At 43.1% G+C, this 27,989-nt stretch overlaps 1 long non-coding RNA gene across 1 annotated transcript in view; it reads right to left on the reverse strand.

Moving 5' to 3' along the window:
* Positions 1 to 666: 666 nt before the first annotated feature.
* The window catches only part of LOC120372706, a 39,618-nt gene continuing 12,295 nt past the window's right edge, over positions 667 to 27,989 (reverse strand). The window contains exons 2-4 of the long non-coding RNA XR_005585130.1: positions 19,690 to 19,852; positions 8,695 to 8,761; positions 667 to 812 (exon numbers count right to left, since the gene is read on the reverse strand). This is a non-coding gene — a long non-coding RNA (uncharacterized LOC120372706). The remainder of the gene's footprint in view (positions 813 to 8,694; positions 8,762 to 19,689; positions 19,853 to 27,989) is intronic.

Below are 27,989 nucleotides of genomic sequence, written 5' to 3' on the forward strand. Positions count from 1 at the left end.
ATCGCCATTGACTTCCATGGGGTCAGGATTTTACTCCGTATGTAGAATTAAGCATGTGAATAAATTTTTGCAAATTCAAGGCCCAAATCAGGTGTTGAAGTCTAATATAGGTAAAGAGAGCGCAGATCTGGGCAAATGCTGCAAAATACCTTCTGCAAATATCCATCCCAATGTTCCTTTGGCCATGCTCACGCCCCATTTGTATTTCCTTCCCACCAGTAGCTACAGTTCTGCTGGCATGAATGTCCATGCCAGGTAAACTCCCCAAAAATCACAGGAGCGAGTCTCTGTGGAAACTGAATTTTAAATGCGTAGATGTAAAAAAAAAAAAAAAAAAGTCACAGTAGAAATGCTCATGCAATCAAACAACAGAAACCAGGCCATGTGATGGCCTATCTGACCAGCCGTGAAATGAGATGCCAGGAATCATGAATATTGAGAATTGCACAGTGGCAGAGCTGAGCTGATTAATCCACAGAGTTAAAAACATTACAAAAAACGTGTCAAAAATTTAGAATGACAGATAAATACAAGGAAATCATAACCGGCTCATGAATATTCCATGAGCAGAAAAGGAGGCTAAACACTCTCCTCAGGCTCTTTCCCCTCACAATGCAAGTAAGATTTAGTCTCTTCCATCTTAAAAACCCCACCCTTAGTCCCACTTACCTCTCCAGCTACCGCCCCATCTTCCATCTGCCTTTCATCTCTATGCTCATTGAACGTGCTGTCTACAATGGCTGTCTGGAGTTCCTCTCCTCCATGCAGCTGTCTTTCAGTCCACTCGATTATTATCTGTGGTTTAGCATGACCTGGAAGAGGCACAGGTTTCCGCGGACTGAGCTTAGGATACGCACTCTTTCCTGATCCGTTCAAAAATACTGGCTCAGTCACTGGTGCCATGGGATCATATATGAAATTGATTAATGTTACATTTATTTCTTCAGATTCAGGGCCAGGTCCTCAACGTGTTAAATCGGAGAAGCTCCACTGAAATCAGCAGAATTGAAATCAATAGAACCGTACCAGTTCTTACCAGCTGAGGATCTGATCCTATAATTGATTAAAATAACAAGCATACCTAAACCAGATATATAGAGCGGTGTCTGGCAGAAATGATGCAATTCTGCTTGAAGATAACACCCGATACATTTGCATTTATGCCTATCTTGCAGTATGTGTCCTGCATTGAAAAAAATAGCACATGCGTTTGCTTGTCCATCATCATTTTAACTCCCTTAATTTTACATTCTGTTTCTACTAGCAATGAGCCTGCACGAGTACCTGGGGCTGAGCTTAGTATCTGTTTGGATCAGGGTCTGAACTTTCAGCTAGGGCCCATCTTTAATTTATGCTCTGTTGTGGCAGCTAGGCACTGACAGTAAATCCAATGCTCCTCATGACCGTGACAGGGCCATTTAAGTCAAAGTTAAAATGGGGTACAATATAAAGGAAAAAGCTGGCTGAGCGGGTAGCAAGTAAAACTCACTTCTGCTGTATTGTCTTTTAGAGCTGAGTGTATAAATATGTGTCAGAGTCTCTCGGTGTAAACTGACATCCCTCCATTGGCTTCAATGGTACTACACTGATTCACACCATCTGATTCACGCCCCACATATATAATATATTACACGTGCACATTCCAACACCAATTCACCATGTGAAAATTATTCCTCTTGCTATTCCATCGCACTTGTTATTCCTCACTCCTTCTCCCATGTTGTTTTCACACTGCCGTGGCACCATGTCTCCATAAGACTGTAAGTGCTTCTAGATGGGAATCTTGGTTTTTTTTCCCTATGTTCCTGTAAAGTGTTCAGCATGTGTTTGGGTGCCTTCAAACTAATAATAGTTATCTTCAATATAGCTAGAATCTGGGACCAGACTGTGAGCGTTTTACTTACATTGGTGAGCACTAACTCATGTGAGTAATCCCACCATTTCAATGCGACTATGTACATAAGTGAATCCTTACCAGTGTGAATATGAAGCTCCATGATCTGTCCCCTAATCAGGAAAACTGAACTCCTCATTGCCATGGGAGGCTGGTTATACCAGTATAACGTCTCGTGTGGGTTCTCTTATTCCAGAATAAGCGTGCCTTTTTCTGGTTTAGTTTCAGTTACTTACACTAATATAACGATAGCACTATAATTGTACCACTATAGTTCTGCCAGTATATTTTCCCAGGTAGACAAGCCATCACTCTAGTTGAGTGAGAGGAGAATCAAGCCCTTAGCTTTTCCGCTTTCTTTCTTCAGTCCAAATGGCTTTTTATCAATTGGACAAAGTACCACCCGTCACCCAAGAATGTCTTAGAAAATTAGGTTCAGTATGTTGTACTGTATAACTACAGCAGTGCAATTATACAGGTAAATTGCCCTATGTCGAAGAGCCCTAAGTCAGGAGTAGATAGTTACAATGAAATCAGCAGATTTACACCAGAGTAAAACTAGTTTAAGTGAGAAGAGAATCAAACCTAAGAATATGAGCTATTATGAAACCCAAGCAGTTTCCTGTCTTACAAGTGCAAAAACCACTCCCCAAATTCAGAACAAAACAAAATGAACAAAAAAGCCCTCCCACAACCCAGACCCAGACTCCCATGGAAATGAGATAGTTTTCCTGATTAGATGGGAGACACGACACTGCTAAAATCAGCTGTGTAGACAGGAGAGACATTGCTTGGGCACATAGAGAACTGAGCAGGGTACATACCTCAAGAATTCAGAGGTGTCTGCTCGAATTGCCTTAGTGGTGCCTCACCATCAACACTACTATTTATATCCATGCTGGGGGGCGTGTAGTGTATGTACTCTACACTGCCATAAGGATGTGCAGTGTAGATGTACCCTGAGAAGAGAATTTAGCTCATAACCATCATGGCCAGTAATTTATCCCATGGCCACATGCACTTCTACGACTTGTGAATGTAGAAGTGGGAGGGGGAGGGATAGTTCAGTGGTGTGAGCATTGGCCTGCTAAACCCAGGGTTATGAGTTCAATCCTTGAGGGCAGGGGTGGCTCTAGTCATTTCGCCGCCCCAAGCACAGCGGCATGCTGCGAGGGGCGCTCTGCCGGTCGCTGGTCCCGCGGCTCCAGTGGACCTCCCGCAGGCACGCCTGCGGATGCTCCACCGAAGCCGCGGGACCAGCGGACCCACTGCAGGCATGCCTGCGGGAGGTCCACCGGAGCCGCCTGCCGCCCTCCTGGCGACCGGCAGAGCACCCCCCGCAGCATGCCGCCCCAAGCACGTACTTGGCGTGCTGGGGCCTAGAGCCACCCCTGCTTGAGGGGGCCATTTAGGGATCTGGGGCAAAAATCTGTCTGTGGATTGGTCCTGCTTTGAGCAGGGGGTTGGACTAGATGACCTCCTGAGGTCCCTTCCAGCCCTGATAGTCTATGATTCTAAATCCTTCTGCTCCAAAACAGGGGGCCCTATCACTTGATCAGCAGTCCTGCTGTTCTATCCAGCAGAGGGCCAAGGCATTACATACGCCTTCATCCCCACTGGGTAGAACTTGTCCTGAGAAACCCAAAAGACAGGGAATACTGATCCAATAGTCAAGTGCCATCTGTAATGATTCCATGGCTACAATAGAATCCCTTTCATGGGGTCTTATGACAATTGCATGTGAATGTGAGACCCGATGTTGTCTAGCAGTGGGTTCCTTAGCAGGGATAGAAGTCAGGCACTCATGCACAAAAAAGCATGTATATGTGCGCGCACTCACCCACCACACATACACACCCCAACCTAATTAACACTCACTGGAAAAAGCAGCTGACTTCCTTGGTTTCTCTTAGTTTACTATATGGTCTATATTTCCTATATCACTGTGATGAAACATCCTTGGCCTGTTTAAAGTAGGGGTTCTCAACCTTTTTCTTTCGGAGGCCCCCCCAACATGTTACAAAAACGCCATGGCCCACCTATGCCACAACAAGAAATTGCAGAAATAGCAAGCAAGACTATTGCCCAGGGCCCCACATCACAGGGGGCCCCACAAAGCTACGTTTCTCAGGTTTCGACTTCAGCCCCAGCTGGCAGGGTTCAGGGCCCCGGTCTTCAGCCCCACGTGGCGGAGCTTCGGCTTTCTGTTCTGGACCCCAGTGAGTCTAACACTGGCTCTGCTTGGCGGACCCCCTGAAATCTGTTTACAGCCCCCCAGGGGGCCATGGACTGCTGGTTGAGAACCACTGGTTTAAAGAATTGCCTGAGCGCAGATTACAGGACCATTGGAGTAAATATAGGTTTGGTAAATAAATTATTATTTCCTCAAGTCATCCTTTATAAAAAGAAGCGAATAGCCTACAGGCAGGCTGCAACATAACGGTATTAGCTTCATAGAGAAATGGTCATTAATAAAATCCAGGGCCTGAAGACAGTCAACAGTGAGATGGTGAATATCCATTTAAATCTACTTGAGATGCCAAGAACTTAAGGAAGAACTCTGGCATGAAGGCTCATTATACATAGAAAACATAATTGTAGTGGTGCTGGAGTGTTTTGTCCATGAAAGTTTTCTGGAAAGCAAAAATAAGCACAACTAGTAGATAGAGGGGGATAAGAAGCAGGTGAATTTAAATGGGAAAGAAAGCAGATGAATGAAGAATCAGTACTAACATGATAAAAAGCTGCAGGCTAGGTCAAAGTTGTAACCAGAGAATGTTAGGGTTGGAGAGACCTCAGGAGGTTCATTTAGTCCAACCCCCTGCTCAAAGCATAGGTTGCCTCTCCGTTATAGTCCATTCATCCAATCTATACTTCTTTAACTTGCTGGCAAGAATACTGTGGGAGACTATATCAAAAACTTTGCTAAAGTCAAGATATATCATGTCCACTGCTTTCCCCCTTATCCACAGAGCCAGTTATCTCATCATAGAAGGCAATCTGGGTGGTCAGGCATGACTTGCCCTTGGTGAATCCATGGTGACTGTTCCTGATCACCTTCCTCTCCTCCAAGTGCTTCAAAAAGCCCCATAAACTTCAGAGAGGGACTGGGAACTCTTACATAAGATCATACCTGCACTCTTAGTGCTGCTTCCATTGAAACCGCCCTAGGAATGGAAGATCCCTTAGGTCACAAAGCTTCCAACAGCTTAGAGTAGGCCATAATAAAAAAGCGGGTATCAAACAAGGCCCTGCTTCCACTGAAATTCATGGCAAAACTTCCACCGATTTCAGTGAGGAAAGATCAGGTCCTAAAGCAGTAGAGCTCGGTCACTGAAAGGAGGCAAACTAGCCAACACACCTCTTCTCTCATCTTTACTGTTATTGGAACTTATTTCACTGTAATTACTTCTGCACTGATATCTGTTTACATATTTTCCATCAAAGCAAGTATCCCCAGTACACCTGTCTCTGAGCTTTCAAACCCTTCTCTCTATACTTGCTTCTGAACACCTCTTTCATTGGTATTTACTCTCAACTCCAATCCAGTCTTCATTGGTGTCAGTGGAGATATTCCCATCGATTTAAATGAGAAAAGGATCAGGTGTAATGCTCTCGTTTTCCTTCTCCCCTTTTCAGTACATATTGTAACTAACCTGAGGCCACAGAGAACAGACACCAAAACTGCCAGCTGAACTATATGTGTGCAGCACAGAGGTCAGAACCCTAAACCTTGCACTCCTCCCAAAATCACAGATCTACAGCATTTAAATTAAAGAGGAATGCCCATTAGCTGTAGGGATATCATATGGAGGCTGGAGGGATACATATGGAGGCTAGAGCCACTAGATGGATGTACCGACAGCTGCATAGTGCTAAGTAGGGACATCTGTCACCCAGAAAGGCATGGGAGGCCATATGGGGTGTTATCCACCACTAGGAAGTCGAGGCTTTGGCACTGGAAAGGGGATGTGCTTCCTCTTTCCCTTCCCTTTGTGGGCAAGGGCAGAGGTGACTTGAATAGTTGTTTGGGGAGTTGAATTCCTAGTTCCCAAGGCAGGAGCCCTCAACACCAGCCATGTGTTACACTCTCAAGCAGCCACCTGATCTGATTGTATTTGCCGTTGTGCTCCTAACAACTCCTTCTGCTGTTTTATAAGATCTTTGGGGCAGGGTTGTTTCAGAGTGTGCCCTGGGATTATCATCATTATTCTGTTTGGTATTTAGCACATGATGGTCTATCATTAATAAAGGCAAACTCTGTTGCTTATTATCTCTGACAGCAGAAATAGTGGGGCCTACTGTATCTGTAGCCGATCCTAAACACTCTTAATTGCTCTGTGGAATTAGAGATGAGAATTCTAACAGAAACAGGCAACCTGTCGGCGTGCAGCACTGTATTCTAGTCTCCTGCAATGCAGGAGGTTTCAGATGTGTGAATGACAAGTGGCATTTTTCCTTGCAATGGCCCCAGTATTTCCTCATTTTGGAGGAAGATGGAAAGAGATGACAAGCATGTCAGTCCTGAGGGAAACTCCACTAGTATCTCAGCGAGTTGTAGTAATTGTTCAGGAATGGTTCATTCATGTGAGTACGTGACCTTTGTTATACTGCCAAGGTTAGCAAACCCCAGGGGATCTGCTACTAGAGTGCCAGTCACACAAATTAAAGTGTCCCGGAGATGCTTTAACTTATGCCCCCCGTTTCTCTGAGATTCTTTTTTCCTTTAAATTGGAATGTGTGTAATTTGTTTCTGGTAGCCATTCCCTGCCTTATTTCTACTCCATCTGGGTTGCATGCCTTTTTCCCAGGTACTAAGCAGCTTTCCTGAGATGCATCCCACCCCCATACTCCTCCCCACCATTTTAGCAAGGAGAATATCTACCTTGCATAATTGAAATGCAAGAGATTAGAACTGGGCCCAAGTGAAGGATTAGAGAGGTTTATAAATGTCCAGGAACAGACTGATGCCTCTCAGATTCATATGTGATCAAAACTAATTTGAAAAGCTGTTATATGTGCTGAAGCCAAGGAAGGGAATTAATATAATACAGGCAATTCAAGACAGGATGTCTCCGTGAAAAAGCTTGTGAAAATTTGGAACAAGCTGCCAAAGAAAGCACATGGTGCACATTAACCCAAGAGAGAGCTGGAGAAATAATATTATGGTGACAAATCTGTGGCCAGCAACAGTTCCTGGTAGCCACTGTGATGCACACCAAGGCTGCTTGGAACCTCAAGTAGGTAACAAAGAGAAAACTCAGATCCTCTTGTTTTAAAAAGTCCTGGATCCTACAGCTTGAACTAAAAGACAATTGCCTTTAGCGCTTAGCAGTATGCGGCATATGAAACACAATTGAAGGTAGCAATCTATATACCCACTAGCCAGTTTGTTATGGTTCTTTGCACTTTCACATCTTTCATCCTAGGACACTGAAGTGGTTTACAAACATGAATTCTCATAAAGCCCTCGTAAGGGGAGTGTTATGATACTCAGACAAGGAAAGTGAAGTATGGAGAGATTAAGGCCCAGATCCTCAAAGATATTTAGGCACCTAAATCCCTTGAAATCAATAGGCGATAGAGGGTCTGGGCCTATGTGACTAGCCTGAGGCACACAAGGAGTCAGCGGCAGAATCAGGAATTGTACCAACCCCTCGTCGCCTGCTCTAACCTAACAGTGCTCCCACCCCTATGGCAAGGGGAAATAAAAGGGCATAACCATCAGTTAGATGTGGAGGTTTATCATACAGGAAGTTAGCCAAGAGGCGTTCTTTCTAGTTTGGCTGCCGCCATTTCACTTCAGTAGAAAGTGCAGCAGAAAAGGGCTCTCTCAGAATACCTAACTGATATCTGAAGTGTGGACGACTGACAGAACAAGGTAGCTCAAATCAGATCCTTCCTCTACATGCAGTAGCACCCATTACATAGCCTCTTGCGTACTACCCAAGGGATCCAGGAAAAGCTCAGAATGCTTCCTGCATTGCATTATGTTCATAACAAACTGAATTTGCATTGCTTCCAAGTCAGCGTGTTCCTGACTCCTAGATACTCCACATGGCATCACATTCATGTTGCTTCCATCCACCATACTACTTTGAACAAGATAACTGCGAAGGGCAAGCGGATAAGGTAGAACCGACAAACCTGGCTCCAGAACGTTTTAGCTAATTGGGCCTTCAGCTGAGAACTTACCATTGCACACAGCTCCTCTAGTCTCCAGCGGCCCCCCGTCAGGATGAGGTCGCCATCATACTGGATGCTATGCAAAAACTGTCACAGTCCTTGGCCCAAAAAACTCCTTCCCTACAATTACTGTGTTCCATTTCACATTTCAGTGAGTCAGTCATGCTACACCACTTCTGCTACATTCACCTGCATGACAGCAGATCTGGACACCCAATCAGAGCCATCACAGATAGCACAGTCCACTTACAGTGCATCTCTGCATACACTGAAGTGGAATGAAAGTCCCTCAGTGCTTCAGTACAATGGAAAGGGATTTCATTCCATCTATAGGGAAGCTTCATTCTACCTGTAGCTAAGGCGGCTCCATTATTATGGTGCATGCAGCACTGGACACATCTGGGAAATGTTGGATGTTTCCTGTTAAGGGCATTATATCCGCCCATACCCTCTTCAGTCAAAGTACCAGAAAGAAAAGAGGACTTAGCCCTACCCCACCCCCAGTTGAAAGGCTGGTTGTGTCTCCAGCAGAAGCCTCAGGTGATAAGGAGAGGACTTTATCTTTCCCCCATCGCTTGCCAAGAGAGGACAAAGGAGTCTTTGCTGATACCTACCCTGGATGAGGCCTTGGTGGCTTCCTCCTCAGTCACTAGGAATGACAGGGAAGTCCTATCTGGCTCCCTACAGACACAGAGGACAAATAAGAGGGTCTGTCAGGTTCCCTGGTTAAAATTACACAATGTCCCCTGCAGTGAAATTCATGCCTGTCTGTGTTGAGGCCCACACCAGGCCTAAGTAGAACTTACATAGTGATCAGGCCTTGTGCAACCCTACACAGTGGTAAGTTTTACCTACAATGACTGTTTTGCACAAAGCAAGAATTAAATATAAGTGGGTTCTCCTGAATAAGCAAAAAGCAACCACTGCATAGGTGCTGGAACTAGGGGTGCTGCTGCACCACCTGGCATGGAGGTTTCCATCATATTCAGGGTTTACAATTTGGTTCAATGGCACTCAGCTTCCCCCCCGCCACATACTATACAAATTGTTCCAGTACCCCCGCTTCGCTGTATAACCCTTATAGAGTGATTCCCAACTACATGTATCCTACCAACAGTTCTATTACACTCACCATTCTTTGTCCTTCAGGACCTGCCAAACGCCGTGCTGTAAGCTACATGGTGTAGCCAACCACCCATCGGTGTCTTACCTGTTGTCAAAGGCAGACCGTGGATCAGGTAGTGGATGTGTATTCCTTACTTGGACATCTCTCATACTGTAATGAACTAATTTTGGGCCAGATCCTCACCTGATGTAAAGTGACATAGCTCCACTGAGTTCACAGGCAAGTATCCATTGAGTTTAGTGGATGGATGTTGATTTACATCAGCTGAGAGTCCAGCCCTTAAAGTTTAAGAGTCAAATTCTGTTCTCTAACACATGCACAAAACTCCCATCCAAGGACAGAATTTGATCCTACTCAAGTAAGCTTATTGTTTATCAGCAAGGAACCTCTTGGTGAAACTTTTTTCCTTCTGCATAAACAGACCAAAGATAACATTAACAAAACTGCCTCCGTTTTATTAGAACCTGTTGATAGGAGAGAGAGAGATTCATTTGTAGGAGTTGCTGTGTTTGCAGCAATTTAATCTCATGTTTCTTATTATTGGATATCCTTGTATGTGGGCCTGACTGGCTTTTCCAAAAAGTCACACTGTGTGTAGGCTGAAAGGGGCTGCACAGATTCAAATATTTTGTTACACTCTATGGATGGTTTATCTAAGGAGTAGGAACCAAGGACACTCTGCACAGAGCACTATGAAAGATGAAGCGGGGAAAAAACAGCACAGAGTCAGGGTAATACCAGGAAATGCTTCTGAGTCATTAGCTGCAAGGCTGATTTCTTTGCTCACTAAACAGAGATGGGCAGCAGGTCAGTGACATGTCACAAAAAAATTCCAAGAAAACCAGGAGGTTTCACGTTTTACTTACAAAGTTATTGATAATCATCTTCTTTAAAATTAGGGCTAAATCTGAGCTAGTTTTAAAATGGATCCAGATTAAGCCTGTAATTGTGATGTAAACAGACAAAACTATGGGTGGATTTGTTTATTTTCTGTGTACTGCAGCTTTCAATTTCTAATTCCTAAATATCTGCTTATGTGGAGACTTCATCAACCACTTTGTTTGCAGAGCTGATTTTAACCTGAAACAGACAAGATTTGTACACGCCCCCCACACCACCACCTCTCATCAGGATGTCACTTTTATTGTTGTTTGCCTTCATCAAAAATAAGAGGTAATTTTACACAGGAAATGCATGCGTGGTGGATCTATGTGAATGAAAGCAAAACAATCAATCTATCAAAATTGTGTTTATATAGGGACAGTTCCTTAGCTGTGGTAAATCAGCATAGCTCCATTCACTTCAATGGAGCTAGACAATTTACTCTAGCTGAGGCTCTGACCCATGGTTTAGCCATGCATCCATTTATGTTCTTGTCTCAAAATGTTTGGCATTGCTGTTCAAGTTTGCAACCTTTTTTAACGGATGCCATCTGATGGCTTTATTTTTATCTCTAGTGGCAAAAAATGGTATTTGACTACTGGCAGTAACGTATATCCACATTTTGTTAGTCTTATTTCAGTGAGCTAATAAGTGAAACATAGAAAGATTGTAAACTCTTCAGGGTAGGGACCATGTTTATCTCTGTGTTTGTACAGCACCTAACACCACAGTGCCCTGATACTGTGCTAATGTTAAACCAGGACATCTCTTGGAAACGTCAGGAATTAGTGGTGTTCAAGTCATTGCACATTTGAGCCCCCTAGAGAAGAAAAGCCATACATTAGATGTCGATTCAACTAAATTCATATAATAAACGCACTTGTCATATGAATAAATCCCTGCTGGTTTGGTGTTTATTCTTAGCTGAATAGGATTAATGTTATAAAGATTATAAATTCTGAACAAATAACAGAGTATATGTATATAAGGGAGAGTAGATACTATATTATGAGTGGTCCTGGTCCCATTGAAATCAATGGTAAAACTCCCATTGACTTCAATGGGACCATGATTTCAGCCTATATATATTAAGGGAAATTTTCTCCAGTGGTCACCATATTCTTAAAACTTCATTCAAAGCCTGTTGAAGTCAATGGGTGTCTTGCCTTCAAATTCACTGGGCTTTGAATCACACCCTTGTTTTGGACTTGATCTGGCAAACCCTTACTCACACCCTATTCACTTAAGTGAATTCAAGGGGACTCATGTCACGAGTAAGGATTCATTCCAAGAAATAGGATTTGCAGGATCGAGTCATTGCCTAATTCTTCCGACGGTGAAGTATCTACAAACCTTCACCTTCAAATTAGTGACATTTCATTGCAATGAGCTGTGCTCATTGCTTTGCTGTATTGTAATATGGTATTTAGGGAGATGGCTGAAACTGTGGCTCATCTAAACCTGGAGATTTGAATATTTTGAAGTGAACATAATGGATTGCTCAGCTGTACATAAGGAATGTAGTCGAGTGAGAGAATATTTCAGTGCAACCAAGTACTCTCCTTTAAACACAGATCTCAGTCTTGCCTTATTTGGTGGCCACTCTCCTACACAACTTACAAATTACTGTAACTGTACATTGCAGGAGTAAAGCACCATTCAGCTAGTGATCACTGAGGCCTGGTCTATCTTGGGGGGGGGGGGAAATCAACCTAAGATACACAATTTCAGCTACGAGAATGGCGTAGCTGAAGTCGACGTATGTTAGGTCGACTTACCTCACGTCCTCATGGCATGGGGTCGACTGCCACCACTCCCCCATCAACTCCGCTTCCGCCTCTCACTGCGGTGGAGAACAGGAGTCTACGGCAGAGAGATTGGGGATTGATTTATCGTGTCTACACTAGATGCGATAAATCTATCCCCGATAGATTGATCACTACCCGCCGATCTGGTGGGTAGTGTGGACGTACTCTAACAGGGTCAACTGACCCAAGCAACCAATGAGAAACATCTTTAGTTTGCTATAGCATCAGAGACACATCTATGGATGCAAAGATGAGAGCACTAGTATTCTGGATAGAAGCAGCTGTAGTATGGCCCTATAGTAGCGATAAAACAAACTGTTGTATTTTAATCCATGAAGTTTATTGACTGGCTGTCTGGCTGGCTTCACTATAGTAGTTGAATATTAATTTGTCATGGTTTTCAGCTGCCATTAAAAATGCAGACCATGTCCTTCTGTAGGACGGTGTTAACCCACAGATGCTCCTTAGGCACAGGATGCTGTTGCTCTGACACCAAACATGTTTTTTCCAGAATACTGCTCAACTCCTTCTTTGTGATCAACCACAACTCTAGGTAGTTAATGCTAATTATAAAGCTGTGCTTCATTTTCTTCAAGGTCTTTCCACGGAGATTCTGCCACCTCCTCCAGTAAGGAAATGCAAGTGGTAATGATTCAAAAGCTCCGGTCAGAGGCCACTAGCTCTGCAAATCAGCCTATTACCCTGTCAAGGCTGATTCCCAACTCTGGCACTCCAAGTGCAGAAGGTGGGGCCCACAATTATTCTAAAAATTAATACTGGCCCCTCCAGGCTTATATTAAACTCCCACGGTTACAGCTTTTCTCTGAACTTGGATGGGTAGATGCTGCCACCACCCAAGTGCAGAACCCCTTTGAGAGCCCAGGAAGGAGCACTTGGGAATTCCTTCCTGTGGAGTACCCTCAAGCCTTTTTGCCCCCACCTCCGGGGGAGAGCTGAGAAAGAAAACAAAGGAAATCAGCTGTTGCCACCAGCTAATTAAACAACATGTGCACAAACCTTTTAGGACACGAAATCCAATCCTGTTCTGAAAAAAGGTAAATTTTATTAAAAATAAAAAGAAAATACATTGAAAACGCAGGCTATTGCTAGATTTAAAAAACCCACTTACAAACATTCAGCATCAAGCATGACCTTCTTGAGGTCCAGCTTAACGGTTACCAGCAAAACAAAAACATTTGGGGTTAGCACAGAGTAGTCCACAAGCCATAAAGAAATAAAAAGAAATAAACCTAATTGCATCTTCCTAGACATTTCCTGATCTACTTACATATCTGGGGGTTTCAAGTGAGTAGTTTATAGATATGATTCAAATTATTTTTCATATCTGGCCCCAAGCTTCTTACAGTATAGTTGCTCTGTCCCTTCTCTCCAGGAGAACAATATAGACAGATAAAGGAGAAGTTCCCCCCCCCCCAATTTTAAAAAGTTCTAGCCTTCCCATTGGATCTTTTGGTCATGTGCCCGCTCCCTTCCTTTTACCTACGCAGGGAGACGTTTTAACCGTTTACAGGTAAAGCAAGTACAGAACAGCTAGTAAGAGGGATTTTATAGCTAACTGTCTGGCTTGGGTCCATAAAAGGGAGCTCCACCCCCACCCCCTTCATTTATCACATACCTTCATCCAGAAGGTCGTACCAGTTGATATTTCAGAACCACTGGGGGGCTTTGTGGAACATTTATGGAGTTTTGTGCTGCTGAAAAAGCTTCAGTAAACACAGAAAAGCCCACAGTGTTGTAAAGCTAGAGTCCCCGTTGTCCTGGGAGGATCAGCTGGCTCTTTCCTTTGCATTGTTCTACTTTTGAAAATAGTTCTCGTAGGGCAAGTGCAAAAACTGGTTTAATACATTACTGACCGGGGGCTGCAAAATGGGGGCTATACTTCACCCCATCCCTCCACCCAATTCCGGCTGCCAGACAACCAATCCTTACTTCATACTTCCCATTCACTGCTTAAGAAATGAGTAAGGGTTGCAGTATCTAGCCCATATAATTGACACCACAACAGTCCTGGTTAATAAATGCTGCGGACTGTTAGTCTGGGCAATCTTGTGAAAGAGATTGTCATGCACAATAGAAAAAAGTGGGACAGGGTTGAAATTACATGTGTCTGATCCATCAGCAGGCATTCCAGTTAAGGAGGTTACCTGCAATAAGCAATTGCTGGGTTCTCTAATCTCTCTCTTCTCTAATATCTTTAGGGTTCAAAGCTCATGTGTCTGCTCATGCCAGAGTTCTATCTTAGCTCCTGCATCAGTCTCTGACTCAGCCGCCTCATCACAATCACTTGTCAATTTCTTCACAGGGGTTGTAGAGTTCCTGTCAGAGTCCTCAGGCATAAAATTGCTTTCCGAGTCAGTGCTGAAAGCCATTGCAGGCTGTGAACTAGATAAGCTCTCGTGCATCCTGTAAGCTGCTATCTACTGTGTTACAATATTAACTATACCAAACTTGGGACAGAACTACAATCCTACGGGATTAACATAGCATTATTCCTAGACACTGTATGCTGGGGACTGAGTCAGCATTTCTAGGCTGTAATTCCAGTTCTGCCACAATGTGACATGGGACCAGGAATCCCATGCAAATCACTGTGCATTTCTGTGTTTCAGATTAACCATTTGTAAAGGGGGCCGTGAGACCATTAATGGGGCCAGATTCTGCTGTTACATCCATACACCTCTAACGACATTCCCCAAGATGGGCCAAACTGGGAATGATGGCAGCTATGACTTTGGGTGCCATAAGAGCTGAAACCAGAACTGGGATCACGAAGAGAAGAGTCCCTCCTTTGGCTGCAAGTTGGGACACACACTAAATGCAATGAAACAAAGTAAACAGCAGCAACACAGAGCATGGACAATGTACATCCAGTGAGCATAGAGCTTGTGCATAAGTGTAAGAGAGATTGTTGATTCAGCTGGTGCGCACACCCAGCAGGGCAGGGGTTAACAGTCTCTGGCGCGCTTTGTGCTGACAACTAGTTCATGAAGTGTGACTTGGTTTTGAGTCCAAACACCCACAGAAAAGTTGAGCAGCAATGGACCATGGAGCTTGCAGAAATGACTCATAACTGCCTCAGCTGCCTGACCTTCCACCATATGTGGGCATCCCTCAGCAGGTGACCGCTACCATAATGTAATGGCAAAACCAAAGAAAACTGCTGGGTTACAAATAAAGTAAGAGCAAAAGGGACCCTGTCTAAGTAAAATATACGAAGGATCACGCCTATTTTTTTTAGCAGTGCAATAGTTTTGTTTCACTTGGCTTCGTTGCTTTTGCATATGCACCATAGAGAAGTTGTAGCATTTTACATACATTCAGCATGAAGCAAAAGACGTTAGAGCAGGAGCTGGTATCTGCCATGGCTGTCTGAATTGTTCCATGGTTCATAACATCAAGGATAGGTAAAGGGACTGTTGATGTGTCAACACTGTCTCTAGTGCCCTGCATTGCTGGTGTAGGTCCTCTTCAGGGCTGACCTTACCATGAGGCGAACTGAGGCGGCCACCTCAGGTGCCAGACTCTCGGGGGGCAATTGTGTCTGCTGCTGGTGCATATGTATTCTCTCTGCTTTAGATGCACAGAGATGGTGGAGTGCTGTCCTGGAGAAAGGAGGGCACAAGAGACACAACAGGCAGGCAGGAGAAATGGTGAGAGAGAATAACAGAAAGAAGCAGGAGCTGCAGAGAGAGAGAGAGGAGGAGGAGCCTTTTATGTACCTCTCTAGCACCCCTAGGAGCCTGGACTGATTAACACCAGCTTCTCAGGGAGCTTCCTGTTTCCTGCTGCTTCCCTGAACCCACATGAGGAGAACAGGCAGTCAACTGAAGTAGTGGGAGCCAGTTAGGCCCTTAAGAGGCTGATATCATCCCTCACTCAGGCCCTGCTACAGCCTGCTTATTTGTCCCCTTCAATTGAATGTTGAGAGCCACTATAGCTGGCACAGAACAGCAGTCATGAGTGAAAGAAGAAAACACCCCTCTGGGGAAGCATTCAGAAAAAGAAAGCAAGCAAAGGAAGCTTTTCTATCTAAGCAGGAAGGAGCTCTCCTGAGATACATAGACACAAATGTTCACGGTGAGCCTTCCGGCCTCAGTGAGGATATGAGTGGTGAGGAGATGCCTGATCTTCCAGTTAGTCAGAGTGCAGGTGACCTGGCAGCTACTGCAGCATCCATATCTCCATCTCAAATGGATGTAACCATGGACCTTCCTGAAGAAAAGTGTAGATCAGAGAAGAGTGTGGTGGAGGCGCAAGAAACAGCTGCTGCTGCTAAGTTTAGTTCCTTCAGTTGAGATGATCCAGGACTGTGGACCCACTTGAGCAGTAGCCTCAGGGACTTCCTTGTACTGTATGGGCCACAGCAAGTGAAAAACTTCATGTTCCACAAAGACAATGAAAATAGAAGTTTCCATCCAACACATTACTGGTGTGAAATCCCCAATGGTAACAAAGTGGAGAGGCCATGGCTTATGTACTCAAAAACCCAAAATGCTACATACTGTTTTTGTTGCAAACTCTTCCAGTCTAATGTTCCAGCCACACTGGGTTCTACAGCAACAAAGGACTGGAAAAATCTGGCTAGAAATCTGGCATGCCATGAGAAGGCAGCAAATCACCAGAGAGCATTCCATAGGTGGAAAGAGCTTGAGATGAGACTAAGGTTAAAGGCCACCATAGATGATCAACATCAAGAAAAGATTGTATCAGTGTCTCTTTACTGGCAAAATGTTCTGAAAAGGCTCATTGCCATTGTGAGAATGCTTGCTACCCAAAACCTAGCACTGTGTGGCACTTCAGATCAGCTGTATGTGCCGAACAATGGAAACTTCCTTAAAATTGTGGCACTGATGGCTGAGTTTGACGCTGTACTCCAGGAGCATCTAAGAAGAGTCACCACCCAAGAAATGTACACACACCATTATCTTGGAAAAACAATTCAAAACGAGATCATACAGTTACTGGCAACAAAAGTCAAACAGAAGATTGTGGTAGATCTGAAGTCAGCAAGATATTACTCTGTTCTGCTAGACTGCACACCTGACATCAGCCATATGGAACAAATGACTTTAATGGTGCGTTTTATAACAACGGAACCTAGTGAAAATGTCTCTGCAATGGTGACTATCAGAGCATTTTCTAGAATTTATTAACATTGATGATACTTCAGGAGCAGGTATGACAAATGTGCTTCTTAAAAAGCTGGAAGATACAGTAATTGCAATAGCTGATGAGAGGTCAGAGCTATGATAATGGTGCCAACATGAGAGGAAAGAACAGAGGAATGCAGACACGGATCCAAGAGTTAAACCCTCGAGCTTTTTTTGTCCCATGCAGTTCTCATTCATTGAATTTGGTGGTCAGTGACGCAGCATCAGCTTCTAGTGAGGCTGCTGAATTTTTTAATGTAATTCAATGCATCTATGTATTTTTCTCTGCATCGACTCATTGATGGCAAAATTTGAAGCAACATCTGGGAACATCCTCTCTGACACTGAAACCACTGAGTGACACATGATGGGAAAGTCGAGTGGAGGCGATAAAGCCTATCAAACACCAAATTGGGAAGATAGATGATGCCACAGTTGCCATTATGGAGGATAATGCTATGATAGGAACTGTTTGCGGAAGAACAGTGGCAGAGGGAAATGGAATCACCAGAAACATACATAACTTCAAATTTCTGTGTGGCTTAATGTTGTGGCATGACATACTGTTTGAAATAAATGATGTAAGCAAGAGACTCCAAGGTGTTGACCTTGATATATCTGGAGCAATGAAACACCTGGACAAAGCAAAGTCATACCTACAGTCTTACCGGTCAGATGAGGGATTTCAAAACGTTCTGAAGAGTGCACAGAAATTGGCAGAGGAACTTCACACTGAAGCTATTTTCCCACCCATTCAAGAATACAAGAGTCACCGAAGAAGACGACCTTTCGATTACGAGGCATGGGATAATCCCATAAGAGACCCCAAACAACAATTCAAAATTGAATTCTTTAACCAAGTGCTAGATTGTGCAATACAATCAGTTGAAAAACATTTCAGAGGGTTTGGACTCAGGCCCATCTCTAATATTGACTTTGCTCCAGTGGGATAGAAGCTTGTAAAAAAATTGACTTATCTTTTAAATAATTCTTGTGTAATAAAATTGCATTAAAACCCATGAGACAATGTACATAAAGCTTGATGGTTTTGGACAGGAAGATTGAAACATCAAGATTCTGGATGGATTTATTCCTGAAGAAAAGCCTGCAAAATCATGCACTCAATGCTGCCCATTCTTGCTACTTCAATTTGTCTTATGAAAAGCTCAGGAGAACATTCTCCAAAGATTTAATGATGAAAGATAAACGTTATTTGAAATAAAGAACAGATGTTAACAGAAACTTATGTGAAAAACATTACACAGAGGCAAAAACTTTTGGCTTGAAAGATCTTTCTCCATTTTAATGGAGTTGCTTCATTTTGGTTATAAACATTAATATTTGATTATTAAACTCATTTAAACAAATTTAGCACACTTACTTTAATCTTACTTTTATTACATGTAGAAAGGAAAGCAATTCAGTATAGTAATTAAATCCAGTCGTATCCTATTTGGATTGCATGATATGGGATCATACTGGGAAATCTATATTCAGGACCTTAGGTCAAGTGTCCTTGTTCATATGTTTGTTATTTTTAGCTAAATCCCTAATTACACAGAGACAAAGGACAACATTGTGAGTAGATGTAAAATGGTGTTAATTATACTGAGGAAAGTGGGTCTAGATTGGTGTAATTTAGAAGCTGTGAGGCTGGAAGAGAAGGTAAGCTCAGAAAGAAAGAAAAAAAGCAAAGAAGGTATGGAAAGTTTCAGCTGAGAAGTGCCCCCACCTTAACCACTAATTGCTACCTTGTAATGAGTTCGGTCCAAATTCTGCTAACTACGCCCTGTGAAGATTTTGGGCGTAAAGGGCCAGAAGCAGATGTAAAGTTAGAATTTAGCTCTCAGGGTGAAATCCTGGCCTCCCTGAGGTCAATGGTGTGACAGGTTCCCCCAGGGTGCTACCTGGAACTGGGTAAGCACTGAGTCCACCTGACCCACCAGCTTGGGCTTCCTTTACACTGAACTGTTGCGACAGGCCCTTAAGCCCCCTCCAGCACACATACAGGTAGGGACACACTCAGCTGCAGCTACACACAGATGCTGAGATCCCCTCTGGAGTGTAAACCCAAAATTATGCCGTCTTTCACTGCACAGAGAACTGCACAGTGTAAGCTCATGAAATTCGCCCCCTCCCTCACGCGTGCCAGAGGTTGCCTACCTCTGTGATAGACAGTACGATCTGGGGGACAAAAATTTGGCTGAGACCTCCCAAGTTCTAGTTCAGGCTCTGCTACTGATTAGCTGTGTGACTGGGCAAATTACTTAACCTCTTTGTCCCCTAGATCCCCATGGAAAACAAAATGAGGGTCGTTGTTCTACCTTGTTAGCTACCTCACAGAGTTGTTGTGAAGGTTTAGGGGCAGATTTTCAAAGAAACGCACAAGGATGAGTTAGGCACCCAACTCCCATGACTTGTGAGCTGTAAGACCCTGCAGAGACCAGAGAAGAGAACTCGAATAAAGCTGTTGCCATTTAAGGCCAAAATGGGTAACTTTCTTTGGGGACTCCTTGTTTCCCACGTATTCAGGAAGATGGGGGCAAAGCGACTGTTAAATCCCCCCCAATATCCTCATATTTAGCTACTTCAGAGCAATTAATGAAAATGCTATCATCTTACCAGCTGATTTTAAAATGGCTGAGACTTTGGCAGGAGGTGGGTGACATCATTCACTCTGCGCCCTGGATGATGAGTGATGTAACTTGGCTCCCTTGTATCTGCGTACAAGTAAGCAAGGCTTTGTCTACAAACAATGGCAGTGAGGAATTACCCAGGAATAATTCTGGAGAGAGATAAATGAGGAAGGTGATAATCAGTCACCAGGCTTCAGGGTACTTTGGGACAACACTATTACCTCAGATAGCGTCAGGAAACTTTATAGCAGTCTATCTGATATTCACCTTAATAAAATAACCGCTATAACAGCCAGACACACCTACACAGATGCAATGCTCCTAAAAAGATTTTGCAGGATGAACCAGGTGCCAGAATGGTAAAAAGGCTGAAAAATCCACTGGCACTATTTGTAGGGATTAGTTATGCTCACGGTATTATTTCAGATGGGAAAGGGGAACACAGCAGAGGTCAAGTCTGAAACTGCCCCAGCACAGGATATATTTACATCTATTTTTAGTATTTAAAAGCTTGTTTATACATGTCCAAAAGAGCTGATAACCCCACACCACTGTGTTCATTCCCCTCTCCCCAGAAATTGTGTTAACCACTTGGCACAAAGAAACTACCTACATTATTTAGCCTGGGGAGCATTGCATTATGGTAGAAAATAAATAATGAAAATGCCTCAAGTCTATGAAAGATTAATAGAAGGGTTCAGAGCAGAGCAAGTTTTCCTCTGTCTTACAGAGAATACCCACGAAAGCTCATGCTGCAAAACGTCTGTTAGTCTATAAGGTGCCACAGGATTCTTTGCTGCTTCTACAGAACCAGACTAACACGGCTACCCCTCTGATACAGAATAATTTATGAGTCTATAAAAAACATGCCAGCAAAACCCAGCAATCAGCTTTTTAATTCATTTTACACCCTCCTTTCCTATACAGGAATATTGAGGAATATAAAACACACACACACTTCCATATTATATATATGGAAATACACCACAATACAACAAATGTATTGATCCTTAGGATTTCCAGCATTATTGTGCTGCTGAGTGGATTGTTGGAAACAGAGAAAATACAAGAAGTTGAAATGTTTCTGTCATGCAAAGTCAAACCCATGTATGTGTGTAAACAATGGCTTGCCATGTGTGGTATTATTTACCAAACAGCTTGATCCTGCGCAGATCAAGCTGTGGGGTGTTGGGCATGTAAATTCAAGCAAAGGAGGAAACAGGACTAGAGTTTAGCACCATTCCAGCCTGCACTATTAAGTGCGCTGCTACACAGATGTTGAATCACACCACCTGTCTAACAGTAGGAGTAAGGCCAGAGTGGGGAGCACGAAAAATTGAAGACTGAGGAACTTATTTAAGCACATCTCCTCAGACACAGCCACACCCCTTTTTATCCTGAACTCTTGTAAGTAAGTGGTTGAGGGCACAAAGGGCTTGAAACTTCCAGTGAATACAAGAGGGTACACCACCATCACACCATTCGCATACCCAGTAGCCTTGACTCCCACCGGCAAACAGACACTTTGCTGTCCCTGCTGCTCTCCACAACAGACTTCACAGACCAAGACCTCTCTCTGCTTCCCAAGGGCTCAAATTGTTCAAAAACTAAAGGCTTTATTCAAGAAATAAGAGGCAAACAAAATGAAGAGTAGCTTAGAGAGTCTGTCAAAAATAAAACCTTTAAAAATGTTCATGTTACTTAACTATTATCAGTTAATTAATATAATGGAATATTTATAAAATGTAAAAGGAAACCACAAGCTCCATACTCCGGATTCCCAGAGCAACATGCCTTCTTTGTGTCAGAACAGAAACTGTCTACACTTTTATCACTTGCTCAGTACATTGTCAATCCCTAGCAAATAATCAGAAATAATATTTTAGATTATTAAAATTGCATCTAAATTCTAATTTACCTTTCACCCTAAGTAGTTGTGTTCAGAGTTTGCATTTTGCTCATTACAATGAAAGACAACTTTTTCAGTTTCACATTTGTTTCTAGTTTATTTCATTGCAGAATTAGAAAGATGCATGGGAACATATCTATTTTCATTAGACTTTGCACTTCTATACCTTTGACACAAAGGTATATTTGGAGCTAATTACAGCAGGTAAAGAGCACATTGTATTTGGCTACAAACAGGGGAGGTGCATCAATACAAAGGGTATGATGAAGTGCCTCATCCGCCATTGATACACCCACCCTGAAACGCCTTCATTGAATTGCAGAGGGTTGATTCATGGTCGACCTCAGTCCTTCCCATCTTTTTCTATTCAAGTTTTTTTCTGAGAATGTCACTGTGATGCTCACACAGACCAGTAAGTGGTTGCGGCGCTGTCTGCTTCATAACCCTAGGTGCTTCTGTGCTGTACGGTGTTGGCTCAGAGCTATATACCAGCAGCCTGCTCACAGCACGATGCCCTCACCCTAGCTTCCATCAGCCTACTTACTCCTTACAGGGTGACATCAACAACCCTTCCGGTCCTGAGTCTCCCCGAAGTGTCTCCCCTGCAGCGTCCAGTCCCCTCAGAAGTTCACTGTCTCCAAAGAGCCAGTACACTCACCAGCCCAGTTGCTGGGATGGGGATTTTACCCTTTGGTTTAATACATGGCTTCGTCATAAGTCTATTAAAGCACAGATATTTAAGTGATAAGAAGAGAAGAGACAGGAATGGTTACAAGTAAATCAAAACACGTTTTCAGTGACAAACTTAATTTCAGCAAGTTACAATCTTTGTCCAAGCAGGTTTCTCACCTATGCTCAGTTTCCAGCTACTCTTGCCACCCAGGCCAATGGGGTCTGCTTTTCATGAACATAAGAGTGCTTCTCCCATTTGTCCCCTAAATGACAGATACCCCAAAGGCTTTCAGTAGTTCCTTATATCCTCAAGGTTTATCTCTGTTATCAAAGTCAGGAAGCCCCCCAGAGGGCTCAGCTTTCTGTGTCCACCAGGGAGCCCATACCAAGTTAATTGTTGCAATCTCCTGTGATTTTGCAATGCAATTGATCTTTCTGTGATCCCCAGTGCAAATGAATAATCCATTGTTCTTGGCCACACTGGCTTGATTTGTGATCAAGTTTGAGAGGTGTTGGCCATTCTCTGTGGGGAGAAGGGGAGAACTGTTTTGCTTCTTTGGTCTGTTTACAGACTCCAAAACAATATCAGAGAGTATCCATAATTTCACATACAGCATCATTACATACATTTCACAGATATTGGTGACCAGTGTGTTATTAGGTTTCAAGTGATATATTACAAGACACCTTCTAAATAACCATTGTAACAGTGGGTGTGTGTGAGGTTTATTGAGCTGGTCAGGCCAGCTGAGTTTTAATGTTACATACCAAGGATCCCCTTGCCATCTGGCATTGGGGTTGTTTTAGGGTCACAGTCACATAGCCTCTTGCTGAACCTCCTGCAGTACAGTTAGGTTTTAGCATCAATCTCTCTATTGGCTAGAATTAAGTTTACCCTACACTTATATGCACAGAGAAGCTACTTGCCTGGCCAATTTTTTCAGCTTCCTTTATGAGCCTAATTAAAACTTTCCCTTTTGTGTATGTGTATAGCAGAACTGCTAATTAACTACCCAAAAATAGACTGTGGGTCCAGTGTCTGCTGTGCAGCTATCACAGTGTTCATCACCACCACTGAGTGCTTTTAGCAGGGTTGTGTCAGCAATGAAACAGGATTGAAGCTGGGAAAATATTAATGAGTCTTGGGAACAGCAGCTATTTAGGAGTCTGATGTACTGTCTTTAAAGCTAATGTGTGACTGCGCCATAACCAGGAATAATAATAATAAATATATATATACAGTAAGGATCAAAAAGGAGATGAAAAGAGGAATGGAACAAGAGCAAAACACGTGACTTGAGCGAGCATGCCTCTGGTAATAGCAGCCTGCCCTGCACTAGATCTGGCACTTTGGTGCTACTCTAGCATGTGCTGTGATTACCTGAGATTTCACATTATGAACCAGCATTGGCAGGTGGCATGAGTCAGTTCCTGGATGGGAGACCTCCCAAGAATAAGGTACCTACTGTAAGTGCTTTAGGAAATGGAGCTGGTGATTGGGCAGGTGGCTCTTTTCCAGCTGAATCAATGCTAAAGCCTAGTACTAGGGGACACTGGTCTGGAAGCACCATCCTTTAGATAAGATATAAAATGAAAATCCTGATCACTGTGGTCATTAAAAATGTCACAGCAGTTCTTCCAAGAGTCAGGGTGTTCACTTCAGTTTCTTAGGTGACAGGGTGGGAAAAACATTTTACCCTTGTTATGCCATCCATGAAGCTACAATGATGGAAAATTACAGGTCCCCTTTTCCCAAGCAAATTCATCCTAGATCAGTCTTAACCCATAAGAAGTCTGCAAGTATTAACAGCGATTCTAAGAGGAAACCCTGGTTTTTTAGTCTTTATTGTTCAGTACATTCTAAAATAACATGCTAAGTACTGGTGTTGCACTGAACACACTGTATGTTAGGCCAGGTTTGTTCTTAGGAACTGAGAAAGGAAGAGGCCCTCAATACACAGATCTCACCTCTACAGCAGGAGAGCATATAGCCACTGTCATAGCACCTGCCCTCCAGTTCACAGGACACTCCATAGAGCTCAGGAACTGTATATGGGAAAAGCCACCTCTTCCCTCTGTAATCCTCTTCCACAGAGGTGGTTACAATGGCCACTAGTATAGCAAGGCTACCAAGAACCCATTAGAAACACCTGGGTTTTGTCTACACTACAGCCTCCATTATTGCTACCACAGGTCCCTTCTTCCTTAGTGGCACAGCCGTGTCTAGAGCTTTACATCTGAAAGGGGGTGGTTGTGGGGCTGCCTGATTTCCCCCCAGAAGCTCTCAGTCTTACAGAACGACAGAGTCCTCCAATCACCTCTCAAGCCATTTAAGACCAGATCCCGAAACGTATTTAGTCACCTAACTCCTATTGATTGTGGTGGGGAGGGTCATTCCCACTGATCCAGTGTGGCAGAGTCTCTTCTCTAACAGCATGTGACTCTGGATTTCCAAGGTAGCACAGAAAGAAACACAAATCTATTGTATGTTATTACCGATCTGTATCCATTGCTGCATGTACACTTTAATTTTTCAGAATTCCTTAATGAGTTTTGTTTTTAAAATTATTCATGGAGGAAGCTTAAAAATGCTGTGGGATTCATCCATTTTGTGTAAGTTACTCTCTCTCTAACCTCAGTTTCATGATTATTTCTGATGTAAACAATTGTCCCCTCACTTTTATTATTGACAGTAAATCTCTGTGGAGTGTAAGGAACTTTGGGACTGAAATTAGGGGTATTTGAAAGCTAGATGTTGATCTTCTGCTTTATCTTCTACTTAACTAGATTTAAACACAGCTCCCTTTGTGACTGACTAATTGGACAGAAAGTGCTTTCGTTTGAGGAGTATCTGGCACAGTTGAACTGAAACCACACTAGGGGACACTTTTAATTAAGCCATATCAATTGAACATTTTCTTTGATGAAATGCCAAAGGTCAAAAAGTGCCAGACACGGAAGCCAGCTATTCAGGTGAAAATTACTGCGTGTACCCAGTGGAGATTTTATGAAAGGACACACCCTTAATATGTCAAAATAACTGTTCAGAGAGATGTCACCAGACAAAATCACAGTTTTAAAAGTGTGATGTTCTTATTAAGGGCCATGAGAATGTCTGGGAAAGTTTTGGGCAGCCTCAGCTCTCACTGCAGAGTTTGGGAGGCGAGGATGATCAGCATTGTGCAGGATATGGGCCATATTCAGAGCCTCCTCTAGAGTCAAGCCTACCTCCTGCTATTTACTGCCCATTGACCTACTGGGCCAGATTCTGTTCTCGGTCATAGAGGTGTGAATCTGGAATCAATCCACCAAAATCAACAGAGTTCCTCTGCTTTTATCACTAGTGTAAGTGAGAGCCAAGTGTGAAAGTTTTAGTCAGTGCCATGGAGAAAGCCAAAAGATGGCAGATAATTCCATCTAGCCGCCCTCTCTACCTTCCCATCAGGGCTGGCACCAGCTTTTTTGCCGCCCCAAGCCACGATCGGCGGCACTTCAGCGGCAGCTCTACTGTGCCGCTTCAGTCTTTGATGGCAATTCGGCGGCCGGTCCTTCCCTCTGAGAGGGACTGAGGGACCTGCCGCCAAATTGCCGCCGAAGACCCGGACATGCCGCCCCTCTCCATTGGCCGCCCCAAGCACCTGCTTCCTGCGCTGGTGCTTGGAGCCGGCCCTGCTTCCCATAGACCCAATCCTGATTTGCCAGAACTTCAAAATAGTCTTACAGGGAGAGAGAGCAGCTATTTGTTACATGCTGATAAGCTGCATTCTTCTAATACATCTTTTTTATAATTTGAAAAGTGTTGTTTGTTCTTTGCCCACTAAGTGGAGCTGAGAACTTACATGATTCATCTCTATTAATGTTTTTAGCAGTGAATTCCCTCTGGTACCAAGGCAGCAGGGTTTGTCTGTTGATTCACCTTGTTTGCAGCAGATGTTAGAACCCTACAGTTCTGCTGGCTGCCTGTGGCAGCTACAGCTCATTAACTGTGTTTGTACAGTGCCTAGCACAATGGGGCCCTGTTCTCAGTTGGTCCCTAGGCACTACTAGAATAATAATAATAAAAACTAAAACTCCACCTGGTCAGTAAGCCTGACTATCTAAGGAGCTAGGAGAGAGGAAATCCTAGAGGGAAAACTCAAGGGACACTAGTTCAGAGAAAGTTGAGGCTAAGGTTTATGTGCATTATTGATTTTACATTGCCCTTTCCAAACCCCAGGAAAGGGCTGAGTTTTGGACACTCCGGTTTTGTCTATTCACAGAAATTGCATCATTTTAACTGGAAGTGATTTTTAAACTGATTTAGTTAAACTAGAACCGACCCCTGTAGAAACACACTCACTTTGGTAACTAAAGCATAAAAATCACATCATTAATGTGTTATTTATGGAGCAGATTTTCACAGAAGCCTCTTAATTGAGATTTGCAAAATTTGTGCCCATACCAGTTCATGTATTCAAACCCTGTAGCTAATGGAAGGAATGAGGACCCACTTACGCAATACATACATTTTGCAGGCACAAGCTAAGAGGATCTTTTGAAAAATTGGCCTTTTATTTTTACCTGTTTTAGGATGGTACTATATGTTTATGTGAGCCATCTACAGAATGATGGATAGTCGGGCAACGAAGTCATCATCATTATTACTAAGGATGATCTTTGCTAATGTTACACTATTTGCCTTTGTTAGCAAATAGTATAGCATCCTAATGCTGCACCATTTTGACATACATGCCTGTTGTACTTCAGTTTGAGATTGGGAACACTGCTAAATATTAACTCCATACACACACCACCATCTTTACCAGCTGCCAAAGATAGCATTGGTGACAATCTCAAAGGAGAATGGTGCATGGCTCTAGGGAACAGAGGGGGCGCGGACATAAACCAAGATAAAATAACTGCTGTACAAAATTCATTGCATTCTCTCACAATTCAAGTACAATTGGGAAATTTATTTTTATACTAATGATTCATATCTAACAAGGTAGTAAGTATCAGGAACACAATTTTAATTTAACCTTATATTGCAACATCGAAGCACTGCGTTTTTTTATGCGTAGGAATTAAGTATCCCCAGCGTACTGACTTCCCCATAATTGTTGGCTCAGATAAGGATGTTTGGAAATTACCTACAGAGCAGGAACATTAATTTTCATAAAGTTATTTGTGATGATGCAGGCTCCAATTGAAATAATTGGAACAGTGGGATTATTGGCCACAAACCTGATTATGATTCATTGTAACCCCATTTGTTACAATACAACCACCCATCTAAAGAGAGAGAAAGCATACTCCAGTGGCTGGACTAAGACACTGAAACATTGAGCTTTATTTCTGGCTCTGCTGCTTGAGCAAATAACTGCCCCTCTCTGCAGCTCAGTAAGATGGGGATAAAGTTACTGGCCTCCTTTGTAATGCACTTTGAGCTCTGCTGATGGAAAGTGCTGTAAGAGATAAAGGTATTATATAAATAAAAACAGATGTAGGGGTAGCACCTCTCTTTGTAGGTGAACTTGCAAAATTCAGACCCTTCTCTCACCCAAAGAAACTCTTATCAGAGGCCATAAACATATCCCCTTACTGTGGAAAAAAATATATCAAGGAAGTAAACAATTTAAGAAAAATGGGAAGAGTCTCAAATGTGGCAAAAGGTCAAAACCTGCCCTGATATCTGTATCATCTCCATTGTGTTCAGTTACTGCAGC

Source organism: Mauremys reevesii, linkage group 9, assembly GCF_016161935.1.
Source record: "Mauremys reevesii isolate NIE-2019 linkage group 9, ASM1616193v1, whole genome shotgun sequence".
Lineage (NCBI taxonomy): Eukaryota > Metazoa > Chordata > Testudines > Geoemydidae > Mauremys > Mauremys reevesii.